The sequence below is a fragment of the Mesoplodon bidens genome (genome assembly GCF_964165515.1).
Source record: "Mesoplodon bidens genome assembly, chromosome: 2".
In the NCBI taxonomy this organism is placed as follows: Eukaryota; Metazoa; Chordata; class Mammalia; order Artiodactyla; family Ziphiidae; genus Mesoplodon; species Mesoplodon bidens.
In genome coordinates, this window is record NC_138177.1 from 159,519,135 (window position 1) to 159,538,082 (window position 18,948).

Genomic DNA, 18,948 nt, shown 5'->3' on the forward strand with positions numbered 1-18,948 from the left:
TAGCCCCTGAGGAGCTTCTGGGGAACACACCTTAGAGCCTCATGGAGGCACCAGCTTCATCATACCGGGTGCCCAGCAAAGGACCTGACATCAGGCTCAGAAACTCCCAGTGTCAAGTTCAAAGCCTGGCACATGGCAGTGGTTCTGCAGCCTGCCTTCATGGTGACCCAGAGCGGCTCTCCTGTTGCAGTTTTTTTAAAGTTTAGTTAAGTACCACATTGCATTGTAGAGCAATTAGAAAAACTAAAGTAAAAGGGGAAAAAAGTCTATATTCCCACTACCTGAAGATAGACATAGTAACACTTTTACCTTTCCACCAAGACTTCCATGTGTTTATCTACACATAAATATATTTCACTCAGATGGGTTTGTACTACATGTACTATCTTGTAACCTTCTTTTCCACTTGACAATACTTCATGTTCAGCTTTCAATGTCAGCACACCCAGTTCTATATCATTTTTAATGACTACACTGCAATCCTTTGGGTTAATATTCTAAAATTCATTTTACCAAGCCCCTGTTGTTGGCTATTTATGCTGCTTTCAATTTTTTTCCTGTTATAAACAAAGTTGCAGTGAATATTTTTGTACGTACAGTCTGCGCCCTTGAGGAACTCGCAGTATAAGAATTTGGGACAGGGATTGCATCTCTTCCGCATATGGCAGGGCAAAAATTGATTACTGTTGTTTTTAACCATAATACCGATAATAAAAGCTACTTCCGTTAAGCATTTGCTTCGTGCCAGGCATTGTGCTAAGGGCTTTACACCCCAGCTCTGCTAGGTTGGAATTATTAATACACTTATTTTTCAGAAAAGGAAATGGAAGTTCAAAAAGAGCACATGACTTGCCCAACGTCACACAGTAGGTGTGTGGCAGAGACAGAATTCAAACCTCAGTCTGAAGACTCCCAAGAACAAGCTCTAGGCTAAACACTAGATTTTCTCTTGACAGTTACTCAGAGCTCATGTTCCTGGATTTCAGCCTCATACCTCTTCCTTATCAGGTTCAAGCTGAGATAATGAAACAGCAATAACAGACCACTTAAGGCAGATTTTGTTTTCCTCCCTATATGCACACCTCTTTGTGATGTCCATTTGAAACGCCACCCTTTGAGAGCGGAACGTGTTTCCCTGACCCTGCAATCAGCACTGACCTCTGTGGTTTGCTTTAACCAATAGAACGGGGCAGGTGGGACGTTGTACCAGTTCCAACCTTAGGTCTCAAGAGGCCCCTCATCTGGGAACCTGCCTCAGTCATGTGAACAAGCTCAGGCTAGCCTGTTGGAAGATGAGAGATATTTGACTCAGTGGCCCCACGTCCCCAGCCCACAGAACCTAGCAGTCTGGCAGGTGATCAGAGATGTAGCCGTCCAGCATAACCACCCACCACTCACAGCACTTAACGTTTTTTGTTTTTTGTTTGTTTATTTATTTTTGGCTGCGTTGGGTCTTCGTTGCTGTGTGCGGGATTTCTCTAGTTGCAGCGAGCCGGGGCTACTCTTTGTTGTGGTGCACGGGCTTCTCATTGCGGTGGCTTCTCTTATTGCAGAGCACGGGCTCTAGGCGTGCAGGCTTCAGTAGTTGTGGCACGTGGGCTCAGTAGTTGTGGCATGCGGGCTCTAGAGTGCAGGCTCAGTAGTTGTGGCTTGCGGGCTTAGTTGCTCTGAGGCATGTGGGATCTTCCTAGACCAGGGATCGAACCCATGTCCCCTGCATTGGCAGTTGGATTCTTAACCACTGCGCCACCAGGGAAGTCCCACTTAATGTTTTAAACCCACAGGTTTTGGGGTGGTTGTTACGTGACAAAAGCTAGTGGGTGCCTGGTTGGGTTCCGTGTGGTGGATGCAGTCTGGGAGACAGGGGCTCCAGTGGGGCTGTGAGCCAGGTGGCTGGGAAGGCTTCACAGAAGAGGTGACAGGTCATGCATTGTGGGAAACAGCAAAGCCTCCTGAAGCAGAACAGGGAGGTGGGCCTGCATATGTACAATTAGATAAACCTCACCGCTGGGGCTGCGGGTTGCTGGAGACGTCTTCCCAGAGCCTGAACTAAGTAGAAACCTCGCTCTGGCCAAAAAGGCAGCTAGATGTCATTTACACACCGATGAGAAACAAAAGACACCTGGCAGATTCCCTGGCAGCCTCTCGTAGGTTTACCCTGAGGGCTGGAGTGGAGCAAAGTTGCATGTTGTTCTCCCTTTCAAATGGAGAATTGGAGTCCCAGTCTGGGGCCACAGGAAAATGTTGCTCTTTCTCCAGCTTCTCCTCCCCACCACCCCCAACCCCGACTGGGGTGGCCCTGAGGTGTCCTGTGCCCTGGGAAGTCCTGAAGGAACAATTTGCCTGCATAGAGTGCAAAGTACTTTACAGTAACCCTCACGCATGGAATCCAGCAGGGCTGCTCTTGGCAGTGTCTTGATGAAAGCATTGAGCCAAATAATCTGCCCAGGTGAGCAACTCAGCAAGTCATTCATTCATTCATTCCATAAACTTTCCCAGTGGTTCTAAGATGCCCTGGAGAAGCTCACAGCCTAGTGTGGTGGGCAGACACCAGCAGAAGCCTGGGGTCCACAAAACCCTACCTTTTCTAGCCACCTCTTTCTTCTTTGCTTTCCCTTCTTGCTCAGTAAACGCATCTATTTTTTCCTCTTTATTAAGGAAATGGTGATAATGGAATAAGATAGTATAAAATTATTAATATATTTTAAAATAGATATAAAGGAGTGTTTGAGATTGAGTGACTTCCTTATATTTCTTCTCCCAAACCTTACTTATGATTTAATCAGGGTGGTGATACTCCAGCACCCTTTTGACCCAGGATGTCTCATTAGTTTTAAATGCAGCTCTTGAAGATTCTGATTCCTGTTTTAACTAAAACTAGGTGAGAAATCAGGAGGTCCTAAAGGTGGACCAGGAGGGGACCCAACCTGTGCTGGGTTGGTGATGGAAGCAGTGAACTCTGTTTTCCAGGATGGGAAGGAGCCTGGGGGGCTGGGATAGTGATAAGAGAAAGACAGATGAAGTGATGAAGTGGGGGTGTGTCTGGATGCTGAAACCCATGCACCTAGGAAGAGCTGAGGAACACAAGCAGAGTTGCCAGAGGCTGTGTTCTTGTAGGAAGCCAAGGTGTTAGGTTGGAGTCCTGAGGTCCTTGTTACCTGTATTGTGCCAGCATAATAACAGTTTTTCATACCTAAAAGTACTTTTTAGCACTTATTTGTTAATGCCCTATTGTACTGGCTTTGTGGGAGGTGTTGGGGAGCTGAAGAGGATTCTGTCTCCAGGAATTCATGGGCTGTTGGGAGAGATAGGTCAGCAGACAAATTGTTGCATTCCAAGGTGATGACACTAATGGGGAGAAGCCTAGGATGTGCAGAGAGCAGAGGCAAAGGGCCTGGGTGGGAGGGCTTCATATATGAGTTGGATGAGCAGGAGTTTTCTGGTGATGATGAGGCATTTCAGAAGGAATAAGGAATGAATACACCAGAGTGTTGCAGGATGAAAAAGCAGAGAACACTCCAATGTCCCTGATTGTAGGATGAACAGAGTTCAGTGGGAAGCAGGCTGAAGTGAGGCAGGCAGAAGACAGACCGTGCAGGGATTTATGGGCCAGCTGGGGGAGCCTGGACTCCTTCCAGTGGAAAAATGGGGAGTCCTTGAAAGGCTCTGGCCAGAGAGTGATGTGATCAGAACTGTCTTTTGGAAAGAGTTCTTTGGTAGCTATGTGGGGGATGGTTTATAGATGGGGAAGACCAGGGCAGTTACACCAGCTAAGAGATGCTGCAGGAATCTTGGCAAAAGACGATGGTGGCAGTTGTGGTTGGAGAACATTAGTGCAGTGCTTATGTGCAAAAGCTCTGGAGTCAATCTCTGGGATTCAAAGCCTGCCTGGAATCCTTACCAGCTGTGTGATCCTGGACAAGTTACTTAACTTCTCTGCACATGATTTTCCTCATCTGTAAACTAAGGATAATAAAAGCAACTACCTCATAGTAGTTGTTCTATGAATGAAATGAGTTCATCCATGTACAGCACTTGAACCACCCCTGGTACATTGCAAATGCTATAATTACTGATTATTCTCATGTAATCCGTTAGACCTGTGATGATGGCAGGTAGACAGTGAGCTAGAGGGTGAGCCTCAACTTGCTTCTACAGAGCTGGCTATGATGCTGCCATTCCCAGGGGCAAGAAATATGAGAATATTACCAAAAAGTCTACTCCCCTACAGGAAAATGGAAGTGGTGCCCAGTGCACAGAGTGAAGCTTCTCTTTGAGGATTACTGCGGATGCTGTCCCAGTTTTGTATAAGTAGACTAGATTCTTGCCCAAGACTAACAGCAATAATGGGAATCAGCAGAGACTGTCATACCTGCTTCTTTTTTCCAAGTCTCACAATAAGCTTGTAATACCGACAAGACAGGTATACTATTGTTTCCATTTTTACAGATGAAGAAACTGAAGTTCAGTGCCATTGCCAAGGAGAGATGGGTAAAAAGGGAAAGACTCTCAAAGCCAGTACTCTTCCCATGACCCCAAGTGGCTCCCTTTTCCTTCCTCATAGGCTTCCCAAAGTCCATGTGATAGCACAGAGACCCACTGAAACTCCAAATGCTGATCTTCCTGTCTCCCAGGGGAAGGGGGATTTCTGAGCACCCCAGAAAGGGTGGAGCAGGAGGGTGCCCCCAGCTTAGTTTGAGTTTCCATAGAAGGAATTCAGCCCCTTGAAGCCCTTGCTACAAGCCTGCAGATCTCTGGTAACAGTGAGAGGAGAGAGGGAGAGATGTCATACTTAGCTGTGCTTTAGAGAGTGGCCCAAAGAAGAGCAGAGGGGGAGAGGGAGAATTATTCTTCTTCTCTAAGCCCTGTGTTCCAGATGCCAGACATTCATCATCTCATTGACTGCTCACATCCACTGTGAGGTCGTCAGTATCATTTCCATTTTTTATCTGAGGAGACTGAGAGCCAGAGAAGTGAGGTATCCAAATTCTTAATCATTCTGTTAAGGCAATCCTGTCTTTAGGTGAAGAAATAAGGAGGTGGGACCTTGTGTCAGGATAGTGTCCCCTCATTTTGGGTGTGTTTTCTTACCACCTGGGGAAGGTGATCTACCTTTTTAATTATTTTATTTATTTATTGTTTTTGCGGTGCATGGGCCTCTCACTGTTGTGGCTTCTCCCGTTGCGGAGCACAGGCTCCAGACGCACAGGCTCAGCGGCCATGGCTCACGGGCCCAGCCGCTCCATGGCATGTGGGATCTTCCCGGACCGGGGCACGAACCCGTGTCCCCTGCATCGGCAGGTGGATTCTCAACCACTGCGCCACCAGGGAAGCCCGGTGATCTACCTTTAATCACTGCTTTTGTGAGGACAACCAGGTGAATTAAGTACTGTTAGAGAAGCTAACAGTATGGAGTAGTAGGAGTGGGGAGAGGGGCTTGTTTTTTCCATCAGACTCAATGTGTATCTGTCTCTAGCCTGGAGGAACGTTTATATGAAACATATCAACAGCCAGGAAATGTGGTAAGTATATTATATACATTATTTCATTGAACGCTTCAAGCACCCTTGTGAATTAGGTTCTATTATCATCCCATTTTCTTTTTTTCTTTAATTGAAGTATAGTTAATTTACAATGTTTTGTTAGTTTCAACTATACAGCAAAGTGATTCAGTTATATATATGTACTTTTTCAGATTCTTTTCCATTATAGGCTATTACAAGATACTGAGTATCATTCCCTGTGCTATACAGTAAGTAGGTCCTTACTGTTTGCCTATCTTTTTTAAAAAATTTTTAATTTATTTATTTATTTTTATACAGCAGGTTCTTATTAGTTATCTATTTTATACATATTAGTGTATATATGTTAATCCCAATCTCCCAATTCATCCCACCACCACTACCACCACCCCCAGCTTTCCCCCCTTGGTGTCCATATGTTTGTTCTCTACATCTGTGACTCTATTTCTGCCTTGCAAACCAGTTCATCTGTTTACCTATCTTATATATAGTAGTATGTATCTGTTCATCCCAAACTCCTAATGTATCCCTCCCTCCCACCCCCTTTGCAATCCCCTTTGGTAACCAAAAGTTTGTTTTCTATGTCTGTGAGTCTATTTCTGTTTTGTAAATAAGTTCATTTGTATCATTTTTTAAGATTCCACAAATAAGTGATATCATGACATTTGTCTTTCTCTGACTTATGATAATGATAATCTCTAGGTCCATTCATGTTGCTGCAGAAAGCATTATTTCATTCTTTTTCATGGCTGAGTAGTATTCCATTATATATATATACATATCACATCTTCTTTACCCATTCATCTGTCAATGGACACTTAGGTGGCTTCCATGTCTTGGCTACTGTCATTAGTGCTGTTATGAACATTGGGGTACATGTATCTTTTTGAATTAGAATTTTCTCTGGATATATGCCCAGAAATGGGATTGCTGAATCATATGGTAACTCTATTTTTAATTTTTTAAGGACTTCCATACTGTTCTCCATAGTGGCTACACCAATTCCCACCAACAGTGTAAGAAGGTTCCCTTTTCTCCACACTCTCTCCAGCATTTGTTATTTGTAGACATTTTTTTTAATATGATTTTTTCTTTTTGGTCACTCGGCTTCTGGGATCTTAGTTCCCTGGCCAGGGATGGAACCCAGGGCACCAGCAGTGACAGCATTGAGTCCTAACGACTGGACTGCCAGGAAATTCCCTACAGGCTTTTTAATGATGGCCATTCTGACTGGTGTGAGGTGCTGCCTCATTGTAATTTTGATCTGCATTCCTCAAATAATTAACAATATAATCATCTCTTTTTCTAGCTGAGAAACCTGAGGCCCAGAGAGGGGGAGTAACCCCTTGTTCTAGGATCATACAGCCATTAATGGCAGAGCCCAGTCCATGTTCTTAACCATCGGTTTATGCTGTCTTCTGAAAGGAGAAGAGAATACCCCTGCTAGTTACAGGACAGGGTGGGCATGGCGCATAGACAATCTATGGCATGTGAGTCCACCTTGGAGGCTAGAGGGCAATCCCCGAAGTTAATCCCCTATATGACCTTAGAACAGGAGCTCTTAGCCTTAGGATCCATCCCTGAATGGGGTCCATAAGCTAAGAACCTTGTATCATCCCCATAACCAGGCTGCACAGACAATTGCTTAATAGCTGGACAGTGACGGCGCACAGGCTAAGTGGTGTGAAAGACCTAAGATTCCGTCCTTACCTCCTATTAGCTCTTTGATACGTTGGTCCCAGATTCCTCAACTGTAAATCAGGGCCATACCAATATCTATTGTTTTGGTTACTATTGCTTTGTAACAAACTATCCCAAATGTATCAGTTTAAAACAATTGCCCATGAATTTGTGGGAAGGCAAGGTTGGGCAGATCTGTCTGGAGGCTCTCATATGATCAGTCAGATGTCATCTGGGGCTGCTGCTTTCTGAAGACTCAACAAAGCTGGACATCCAAGATGCTCACTCCATGGCTGGCAATCAGTGCTGGCTGTCGGCTGCGAGCACAACTGGGCCACTCCTTGGAGTGCTTACAAGTCCTCTCCAGCTTAACAGTTTTATGGTTGGACTCCTTACACTGCAATTCAGAACTCCAAAAGAGTCTCAGCTAACAGGGGAAACTGAACATCTTTCTAGGATAGAAGCTCAGAAATCATTCAGTCACTTCCACTGTATTCTATTGATTACAAGTGAGTCACAGGACTGCCACGTTCAAGGGCAGAGAATTAAACTCTGCCTCTGAATGCGGGAGTGGAAAGGGTCTAGAAGAACATATAAAACAGGAGATATTGTGGTAACCTTTGGAAAACCCAATCTGCCAGCCTTGTATTATGGTATTACACACTGATTAAATAAGGCATGTTGTGGAAAGCATTTAAGACAATGCTTGGCATAAAGTGTTCATAAAGGTTAGCTATTGTTATTAGATGCAACACATTTGGGAGATGTCTCTCAACATATCAGGATGGTGGAAAGGGTTGAGGCAAGAATAAAAGGGGTTACTGGTGGTAAGATATTGGCAGCCATTAATTTGAAAGAATGACAGAAACAAGATTTCCTCAAGAGACAGAGTCACTTGACCATTTAGCAAAGGAATGGGGAGAGAAAAGGGAAGGATCTCTGGGAGAGTAAAGGAGTATCAGATTTGCACTGGCTGAAAGGCCTAAAGTCTTGGTCAGGGGAGGAGCAATCCAGGAGCCATGCAGGAAGGGGTGACAACATACACAAGACTAACCAAGGCTGAGGGGAGTGGGAACAGCACATACTAGGCTATACGTGCTCGAGAAGAAGAGAAGTTTTAGGAGAGAAACAAAGCCTGGCATGGAGAACAACATGCAGTTCAAGGTAGTAGAGCTTGGTCCATGAAGGCTAGATCCTTTGGACCTGTGTCTGGGCTGGTCCAGAGGATGAGGAATTTAGCCTGCAAAGCTGTTCATTTTGGGGACAAGGGAGGGACTGGAGGTGTTTCCCCCTTTGCTTCCTACAACATTTCTCAACCTAGGCATTCCCAACAGGAGATGAAGGTGGCCATATCTGAATTTCCTGAGAAAATCTGAGAAAACACTTAATTATTTTACTATTGTTCTTACAATAAAATCCAAACTCCATAACTTAGCCTACCAAACCATGCATAGTTTGGCCTCTGCTGTTTCTACACTCATCTCGAACTTCTCTCTTCTACTCACTAGACTTCAGTTCCATTAAGCTTTCTTCAGGTGCTTAAGCACTGCGATTTTTCTTGCCCAAGGGCCTTTGCACCTGCAGTTTCCTCTGCTTAGAATGGTCCCCCTCCTCCCTTTACATTACTGGCTCCTTTTCATTTTCTAGCTCTCAGCTGGAACATCACCTCTTCAGAGAGGGTTTTCCCAATCACCCGATCTAAACTGACTGCTCTTTTTTCTCCCTGTTGTTTCCCTTCATATCACTTATTGCAATTTTTGGATATTTATGTATTGGACCATTTCCTTATTTACTGTCTCCTTCCTACTATACTGTGAGCTATATAAGGACACATATAGCTGTTAATTTCACTCTATATACCCAGCACTTAGACAGATACCTGGTACTCAGTGTCTATTCGGTAAATATTAGTTGTGGGAAAGTCTGTAACCTCAGTGTGATTGAGTTAAGGGATATGGACTTTGTCTACCCTAAGGCCACAAAGCCAGGATAGGTTAGAACTTACTGGAATGCTGGGAGTGGTGGTAGCCATGACCCCTTAGGTAAGAACCTGTGGGATTGGGGGGCTGAAGAGGTTTTGTTCCTGAGGGTCAAGACCCCTTGAAGGTGGCTGTGTACAAAGTGATCTCCCTTCCTTAATGTGTTCCATTTGAGATGGTTTTCTAGGAAACATGTTTGTGTGTGTGTGCTGCCAATATTTTACCACCAGTAACCTCTGTTATTCTTGTTCCAACCCTTTCCACCATCCTGAATCTCAGTGTTTTCTGGTGTCAGAAGATGAAAACTGTATCACCCAATGTGCTGTTGCTACCAGAAACAAAGTCTAATTTATGGTCTGACACTTGAGATGGGCTCTGCTGGGGGCCTGCCGTCATCTGCACACTGTTTAGGCTGCTCTCCTTGGTTCTGAAATGAATTGTCTTTGCAACGTGTCCTTGCAGAAACCTGCATCTCAAAAGCCCTAAAAGAACACAAATTCACATGTACGTGCACATACACAGCCCTACAGACACTCATACATCATAAACTCATCCACACGTACTCTCATGAATAATGAGATGGCAAAACTCACTTGGTATGTATGCATTCAACTCCTGCTATATTTATTCCAAAAAACTAGGATGGTTTAAGTCTTTTTTTGGAAAGAAGAGGCAAGCATAACTCCTGGGGTAGGCTGTTTGCAAATCCACAATTATTTCCCTTCTTGTGTCCATGCCTCTTGAAATGTGAATTTGCCCTTTTCTTTTCTAGAAGTAGAGTCTATTTCCTCATCCCAGGGATCCAGGCTGGCCTTATGAATTGCTTTAGCCAACAGAAAGGGATGGAAGTGAGATAGCACCACTTCCATACATCTCAAGAAGCCTTGAATGCTCCCATTCTTTCTCTTGGAAACTTGCCCAGCTGCTTTGTGAACAAGGCCAGGCTTTCCTGCTGGAGAATAAAAGACTACACAGGGTAGAGATGAGCCATCCTAGCTGAGCCTTTTCTAGACAAGTCAGTCCCCATCAGACAGCAGATACGTGAGTGAACATTGCAGCAAGTGACCTGACCCAGCCCAGATCAGAAGAGTTGTCTAGCCCACTAATGGACTTATGAGTAATAAATGATTGTTGTTTAAAGTCACTAAATTTGAGGTAGTTTGTTACCTTAAAATAGCTAACAGATGTACTTCCTTACATGAAGGACTAAATCTGAACTTTTCCTGTAATAATATGTCCTTAGAAGTCAGATGCCCATGTCAGATCCTGAAGCAATTCTACTGCTAATTCTAAAGCCTCAGAGGGATATGATCAAAAGAGCTTTGGAAGCAAGGAGACCAAAATCTTCATCCTGACTCTGCCACCAACTGACTGTGTGACCATGGGCAAGTCACTTGACATCTCTGGACCTTGATTCCTTTATCTATATATTAAAAAAAAGCAAGTTTAGCTAATTTTAGACCCTTCAGGCTCTGACACATTCTGTGCTCCCATGATTCTCAGCCTCTGTTACTTTCATCTATAAAGAAAGAAAATATAATTCACGGTTCTTTCTGTCTTGCAGGATAATCCAAAATGATGAAGTACTATTTCCTTGGTGGCACCTCTGCTTTCAGACACTTTCAAGAATTTGAATGTCTATGCAGCAGGAACAGACACTCTGAGATGCTGGCTTTGTGATAATTCATTGTGTTTTATCAACATATGTGAACACACAGATTTTTCAGCTAATATTAGAAGTTGAGATGGAACTGATGAATGTCCAGGCAATCTCCATCACATCTCCTAAAAGAAGTACAAGCATCCTACTAGAACACGCACCCTGGTCCTCTCTTCTTTTCTCTCAGGTTCCTTCTGGAGAAAGTTGCTTGGAGTTGTTTGCCTAGTTCTGACCACCCAGATATCAGTATAAATGTTGAGTGGGGTAAAATTATTCCTGTGCATAGTTCTGAATGAATTCTAATAATCTTAATAAAATTTGTTCCAGAAAAGGAATGTAGGCAGTGTCAGGTTAGAAACCAAAATCTGGAATCTGGCTTAAGATAGTGTCAGTGACTCAGGAAATAGCATCGTGGGCGGACTGCGGGATTGTGGAATCAGGATCAGGCATTTGCATGAGAGGACACCAAAATCAAGTCCATCAAAGAGCTATAAATCTAAAGTCCATGGGAAAATCAGAGTTAAGGACCATGCACCCACGATCAGCATCAATGCCAGCACACAGCAAAGGATAAAGCAAGCAGGGAATGTTCTGTGGCAAGTGTTTAAAGACAACATGAATATTGTGTTGTTCAGGATTTGGGGGCTGAAAATCACAGAAAATCCCATCTAACATGAGTTAATCTGAATGGAAATTTAGTGGATCACAAAACTGAAAAGATCATGCGTAGGAGTGTTTTAAGGCATGGCTTTATGCAGTGACAGTGTCACCAGGACTCAATTTTCTCTGTCTCTTTGTTCAGCCCTGCTCTCCCCCATTGTTGTCTTTGACAGGTTCCTCCTTTACAGGCATAAGAAAGCTGCAGCTGCACTAGATCTTTCATCTACTGCAATCTAAATCCAGCAGGAAGAGAGAGCCTCTCTTTCAATAGTGTATACAAAGCCCTGGTTCTGACTGTCTTTGGTCCAGCTAGGCCATTTGATCATACTTGACCAATCCCAGGGCCTAAAGCCATACCATACACTAATTGGCTTAAGCTGATTAGAGCTTACCCTGAGAGCTGGCAGGGCTCAGCCCTTTCCAAACACTTAGAGAGGAGAAAGAGTAATTCCCCAAAGGAAATTCAAGATTCCTTTTTTAAAAAATCTGAAGATGGGTCAATAGATATGGGGGAACACCCCCAGGTGTTCACTATAAGCAGCTATGGGTAGAAATATGGAACAAGAATCAGAAGCCTTCCAGCCTGAAAGTTGAAAATTTCCTGAAAACGAAGAGTAAAAGTTGTTGCAAGCAGGCAAGGGACTAGATGATAAATATTAGTAAAATCAGTCAAATTATGGGTAGAGATGAAGGAAACAGGCTTTTGGGAGAACCTGTGGATTGGAAGGGCTCTGGTGTTATAGGAGTTCACGCCTTCTGGACATGGGATCCCGAAAAGGGATCTTCCAGCCAATTGGGTACTGTTGGATGATACATCTGAAACTTGGAAACCAGTCAAATGGAACTAAGGTTTCTGGGGACCATAGGACTCAGAAAGATAAGCTTCTCTGAAGGGAAACAGGTTAAATTTTTTTAAAAATCTAGACATATTTTAAGGCATATCAAGCAGAGCTCCGATTCTTTTGTACATTGTATATACCTCAAATGCAGGCTGCAGATGCAAAGGACGTCCCTTTTTTTTTTTTTTTTTTAGGAGGTCACTTTTTTTTTTTTTTTTTTTTGCGGTACGCGGGCCTCTCACTGTTGTGGCCTCTCCCGTTGCGGAGCACAGGCTCCGGACGCACAGGCTCAGCGGCCATGGCTCACGGGCCTAGCCGCTCCGCGGCATGTGGGATCTTCCCGGACCGGGGCACGAACCCGCATCCCCTGCATCGGCAGGTGGACTCTCAACCACTGCGCCACCAGGGAGGCCCTAGGAGGTCACTTTTAATGCTCAAATTCATAGCTCCAAGTTCCCACTTGCTGGATTACAACGTTTATAAAACATGATCATAGTCTTCTTTACAACTCTGTCATACTCTGTCTCCTGGGCTCAAAGCAGTTCTGCTTGTTCCTCGAGTCCATGATATGTCTCAACAAAACAATTCAATCAGCTGTTGGCTTTAGCCCTTCAACCAGTGAGGCTTAAACTTAGCATCTGGAACTAAGAGGAGTGGATATCATGGCATCTCTCCCCTCAGTTTTTTTCCATCTCTGTCCTGCACATGGAGTCCAATAAACTGCCATCCTCCTCCCCTAGCTTCTCCATAGATACAAATAAATATAAGTGGGTGGTAATTCATTCACTCAACTAATACATATTGAATATATAATATGCTAGGGGCTCAAGTTTACAGTTTACTGGAGATGATAAAGAATAAAGAAATAAACACAAGTGTGTGTGTGTGTGTGCAACTAGTGATAAGTGCTATTAAAAACTAGATGAAAATTAATTGATGTCATTATCACATCAACAGGCTAAAGAAAAAAATCATATCATATCAATAGATGCAGAAGAAACATTTGACAAAATCCAAAACCCGTTCATGATAAATACTCTTAGAAAACTATAGAGGGAAACTTCCTCAACTTGATAAAGAACATTTACAAAAAACCTACAGCTAACATTGTACTTAATGGTGAGAAACTAGATACTTTTCCACTAACATCAGGAACAAGCCGGAATGCCCCCTCTTACTGCTCATTTTCAGTATCATACTGGAAGTCCTATCTAATGCAGTTAGACAAAAGACAAAAATAAATTGTATACAATTTGGAAAGGAAGATAAAAAAATTTGTTCACAGATGATATGATTTTCTATATAGAAAATACCAGAAAATCAACAACAACAAAAAACTCCTGTAACTAATAAGTAATTACAGCAAAGTTTCAGGCTACAAGGTTAACATACAAAAGTCAATTGCTTTTATATAGACAAGCAATGAAAAATTGGAATTTGAAATTAAAAACAGCATCATTTACATTATCACCAAAAAATGAAATACCTTGATATAAATCTAACAAAGTATGTACAAGATCTACATGAGGAATACTATAAAACTCTGGTAAAAGAAATAAAGGAAGATCTAAGTAAATGGAGAGATATTTACATACATGGAAAGGAAGACTCAATATTGTCAAGATGTCAGTTCTTCTCAACTTGATGTATAGATTCAACACAATGCCAATCAAAATCCCAGCAAATTATTTCATGTATATAGACAAACTGATTCCTAAGCTTATGTGGAGAGGCAAAAGACCTAAAATAGCTAACACAACATTGAAAGAGAAGAGAAAAGTTGGAAGACTGACACTACCCTACTTCAAGTCTTAGTATAAAGCTATGATAAACGAGATGGTGTTGGTACTGGTGGAAGAATAGAAAACAGACCAATGGAACATAACAGAGAAACCAGAAATGAACCCATACAAATATAGCCTGGGGTGAAGGAGCAAAGGCAATACAATGGAGAAAAGATAGTTTCTTCAGCAGACAGTGCTGGATCAACAGGATACCCACATGCAAAAATATGAATCTAGGCACAGACCTTACACCTTTCACAAAAATTAACTCTAAATGGATTATAGATGTAAATGTAAAATGCAAATCTATAAAACTCCTAGAAGATAACATAGGAGGTTGTGACAAGTAAAAGGTGTATATTATAACTTCCAGGACAACCACTAAAAAATGTTGCAAAAAGACATAGATAAAAGCCAAGAGAGTAATCAAAATGGAATACTAAAAATATTTAATTAACCCAGAAGAAGACAGGAAATAGTATCAGGGGAACAAAAAAATGATGCTGGAAACATTGTATATGCTTAGACAAGAAAATGAACTTAAACCTAAGTCTCACACCTTAAACAAAAATTAACTCAAGCTGGATCATATACTTAAATGAATTCTGTAAAACTACAAAACTTTTTAAAAAAACATATGAGAAAATCCTTAGGAACTAGTGGCTAGGCAAAGAATTCTTAACACTTGACACTAAATGCATGATTTCTTGAAAAAACTGATGAATTGAATCTTATCAAAATTTAAAACTTTTGTTCTGTGAGAGGTCAGGTGAAAAATATGAAAATACAAAACTGGGAGAAAATATTTGAAAAACACATATCAAGCAAAGGACTAGTATTGGGAATACATAAAGAACTCTCAAAACTCAGCAGTCAGTAAAAAATTTCCAATTAGAAAATGAATGAAAGACATGAACAGATATTTCATCATAGAGGAAATACAGATGTAAAAGAAACAGGTGAAAAGATGTTGAACATCACTAGCCACCAAACAAATGCAAATTAAAACCACATGAGATATCACTGTATACCTATCAGAATGGCTAAAATTAAAAAAGAAATAATGGCAATGTCAAATGCTGGCAAGGAAGCAAAGATCGCTCATACATTGCTAAGAGGAATATAAAACAGTGCAGTCACTCTAGAAGACTGTATGGCAATTTATTTAATAACTAAACATGCAATTGCCATAAGACCCAGCAATTGTACTCTTTGGCATTTATACCAGAGAAATGAAATTTTATGTTCACATAGAAAGCTATACATGGATGTTCATAGCAACTTTATTTGTAATAACCATAGACTGGAATTAGCCCAGATGTTCTTCAACAGGTGAATGGTTAAACTGTGCTACATGCATATCATGCAATACTACTCAGCAATAAAAAGGAACAAACTATTAATACATGCAACAAGTTGGTTGAATCTCCACGGAATTATGCTGAGTGAAGAAAGCCAGTCACAAAAGTTTGCATACTACGATTCCATTTATATAACACATTTGAAATGACTAAATTTTAGAAATGGAGGACAAATTTGTGGTGGCAAGGGCCTAGGAAGGGGAGGTGAGTAAAGTGGGAGGGAGGGAGGTGTGGTTATAAAAGGGCAACATGAGAAATCTTGTGGTGTTGGAGTTGTTCAATATCTTGACAGTGGTGTTGGATATAGAAACCTATACAGATGATAAAATTATATGGTGCTTAATAAACACACACACACACACACACACACACACACACACACAAGTAAAACTAGGGAAATCTGAATGAGATTGATGGATTGTGTCCAGGTCACTATCCTGTTTGTGATGTCACATTATAGTTTTGCAAAATACTACCACTGGGGAAAACTGAGCAAAAAGTGCAAGGAATATCTCTGTATTATTTCTTACAGCTGCATGTGAATCTATAATTATCTCAGTAAAAATTTCTATTAGAAAATCACATAGCAAATGGTAGACCTAAATCTAGCTTTATCGATAATTATGTTAACTATACATGAATTAAACATTTCAGTTAAAAGGCAGAAACTTTTAGAATGGATTAAACAAAATCATGACCTAGCTATATGCTGTCTACAAGATACAAACTTCAAGTACAAAGACACAAATAGTTTTAAAGTTTTTTTTTAAAGAAAACAATTTCCTGTGCATAAACATATTTTTAAAAGGTGAAATGATGTTATAAAATATCAGACAAAATAGATTTTAAGACAAGGAGTATTACCAAAGATAAATAAAAACATTCTGTAGGATTAAAGTGTCACTCTTTTAGGAAAACATAACAAGCACGAACATACATGAATATAATAATAAAACTTCAAAATACAGGAAACAAAAATTCAAAGAATTAAGGATAGAAATAGCAAAATACATAATCATAGAGCAAATACACACATACACACACACACACACACACACACACACACATATATATAAAATCTGTAAAATTTTAAAGAAACTAGATGATACTGCCAAACATTTTGTCCTAATGTGACGGAAAACACATGATCTTGGGAGGCACATACAGTGTTCACCAAGATAGTTAATATGTTGGGCTATAAAACAAGTCTCCATAAAGTTTTGAAATATTGAAATCTTACCAAGAATATTCTCAAACTCAAATTAGAAATAACTAATAATAAGATATCTAGAAAAGCCATACATACTTCCAAATTAATTAATACACTTCAAAATTACCTATAAGTCCAAGAAGAAATCATAAGAAAAATTAGAAACTATTTCACAATGAATGATAATAAAAACCACGTATGAAAATCTGTAGCATGCAGTTAAAGCAGTACTTAGAGGGAAACCCATAGCTTTAAGTGCTTATATTAAAAAGGTCAAAAATCAATTATATAAACTTACACCTTAGAAAGCTATAAAAGGGGTACCAGTTTGGGGTAAGATTAAAATAGATTTAGCACCTCCACCATGCATTTCACATGGAATGCAGTTATAAAACCTGGAGTAGCTATTTGAGTATTCTGAAAAGAAATTAGTAATGAGCAGATTGGTGAAAGGACAAGAATGCAAGGTACCACTGAACTGGTGGTGAGTTTACCTGACTTTTCACTCTTCCCAGTATCCCTTGACCTAATCTCAATGCAGTTCCCAAACCCAGAAATGAGCAGTGAGGTGCAGAAAAGAGAGCTCCAAGAGAATACCTCTAGTTCTGGCTCAAAGAGTGGGAAAGGGGACTTCTAAAGCTCAGAATAGTGCAGAGAGCCCTGGTGTAGTCTCAGAGGATGAGCAAAATCCCACTGTTTTCTCTCCTTCACTCTCTCTCTCTCTCTCCTCATGTAGCTTGGCCTTGGATGCTGATGCAGTTACAGAGCATATGGTAGAGTAGGGTAACTAAAACTCCAACTTGCTGAACAGAGAACCAAAACGTAGTGCCCCAAATCATAGAGGGGGGGGGGGAATAAAGAAAGCAATTCCATAAAGTTGTTTTGAACTCCTGGGTTCACCCTCAAGCTGCACATGTGTGATTCCAATCCTAATCAGCATAGCAAAGAATTTGAGAATTAAACTAACAGATGGCCCAACATCCAGACCCAAGACTAGTGTCTAGGTGGCACACATGGGGGAAACATTAAGATAGCATGGTGAGTCTTTTGAAAGTTGAACTGTCATTGGAACAACAATCCACAGAAGGCCTGAACTTGAAGCCTCTTGCTAACCTGCTTGATTGCATGTTAAAACAACAATATCAACATCTGCATAGTATTTAAATAAGACTCAGAGTATCATAACATAATATTCAGAATGTCCAGAATACAGCCCAAAAATTACTTACCATACAATGAAACAGGAAAATCTTAACTTCCATGGTAAAAGACAATCAACAGGTCCCAACAACAAGATGGCAAGATGTTGGGATTATGACAAGGCTGTAAGTAGCTCTTACTAAAATGCTCCAACAGGCAATGTAAACAAATGGAAAAATAAAAAGTCTCAGCAAAAAAAAAAAAAAAAAAAATTGAACTGTGTTGAAAAACACAGTAACTGAAATGAATAACTCAATGGATGGACTCAATAGTAGAATGGAGAGGGCAGAGGAAAGAAGGAATTTGAGGATAGAGCAATAGAAATGACTTAATCCAAACAATAGGAGGAAAGAGCCTCAGGGACCTGTAGGACAATAACAAAGTGTCTAACATCTGATACATGCAACAACATACTCATCAGAACAGCACGAATTCAAAAGATTGACAACAAACTATCACTAAGGATGTGGAGCAACCAGAACTATCATATATTGCTAATGGGGATATAAAATAGTACATTTACTTTTATTTTGTTTTGATTTATAACAAATTTAATCAGTTATACATATACATATGTTCCCATATCCCCTCCCTTTTGTGTCTCCCTCCCACCCTCCCTATCCCACCCCTGATCTCCCTGTGCTTTGCGGCTGCTTCCCACTAGCTATCTACCTTACGTTTGGTAGTGTATATATGTCCATGCCGCTCTTTCACTTTGTCACAGCTTACCCTTCCCCCTCCCCATATCCTCAAGTCCATTCTCTAGTAGGTCTGTGTCTTTATTCCTGTCTTACCCCTATGTTCTTCATGACATTTACATTTACTTTTGAAGAAGTTCCATCAGTTTTTTATAAAGTTAAGCCTAGAACTACCCTGTGACCTACTAATTCCAGTTCTAGGTATTTACCCAAAAGAAATAAAAGCAAATGTACAATCAAAAAATTGTTCATGGCAATTTTATTCCTAATAACCAAAACCGGAAACAACCCAAATGTGTATCAGTATGAGAATGGGCTTTTAAAATTGTGATATATTCATACAATGCAATACTAA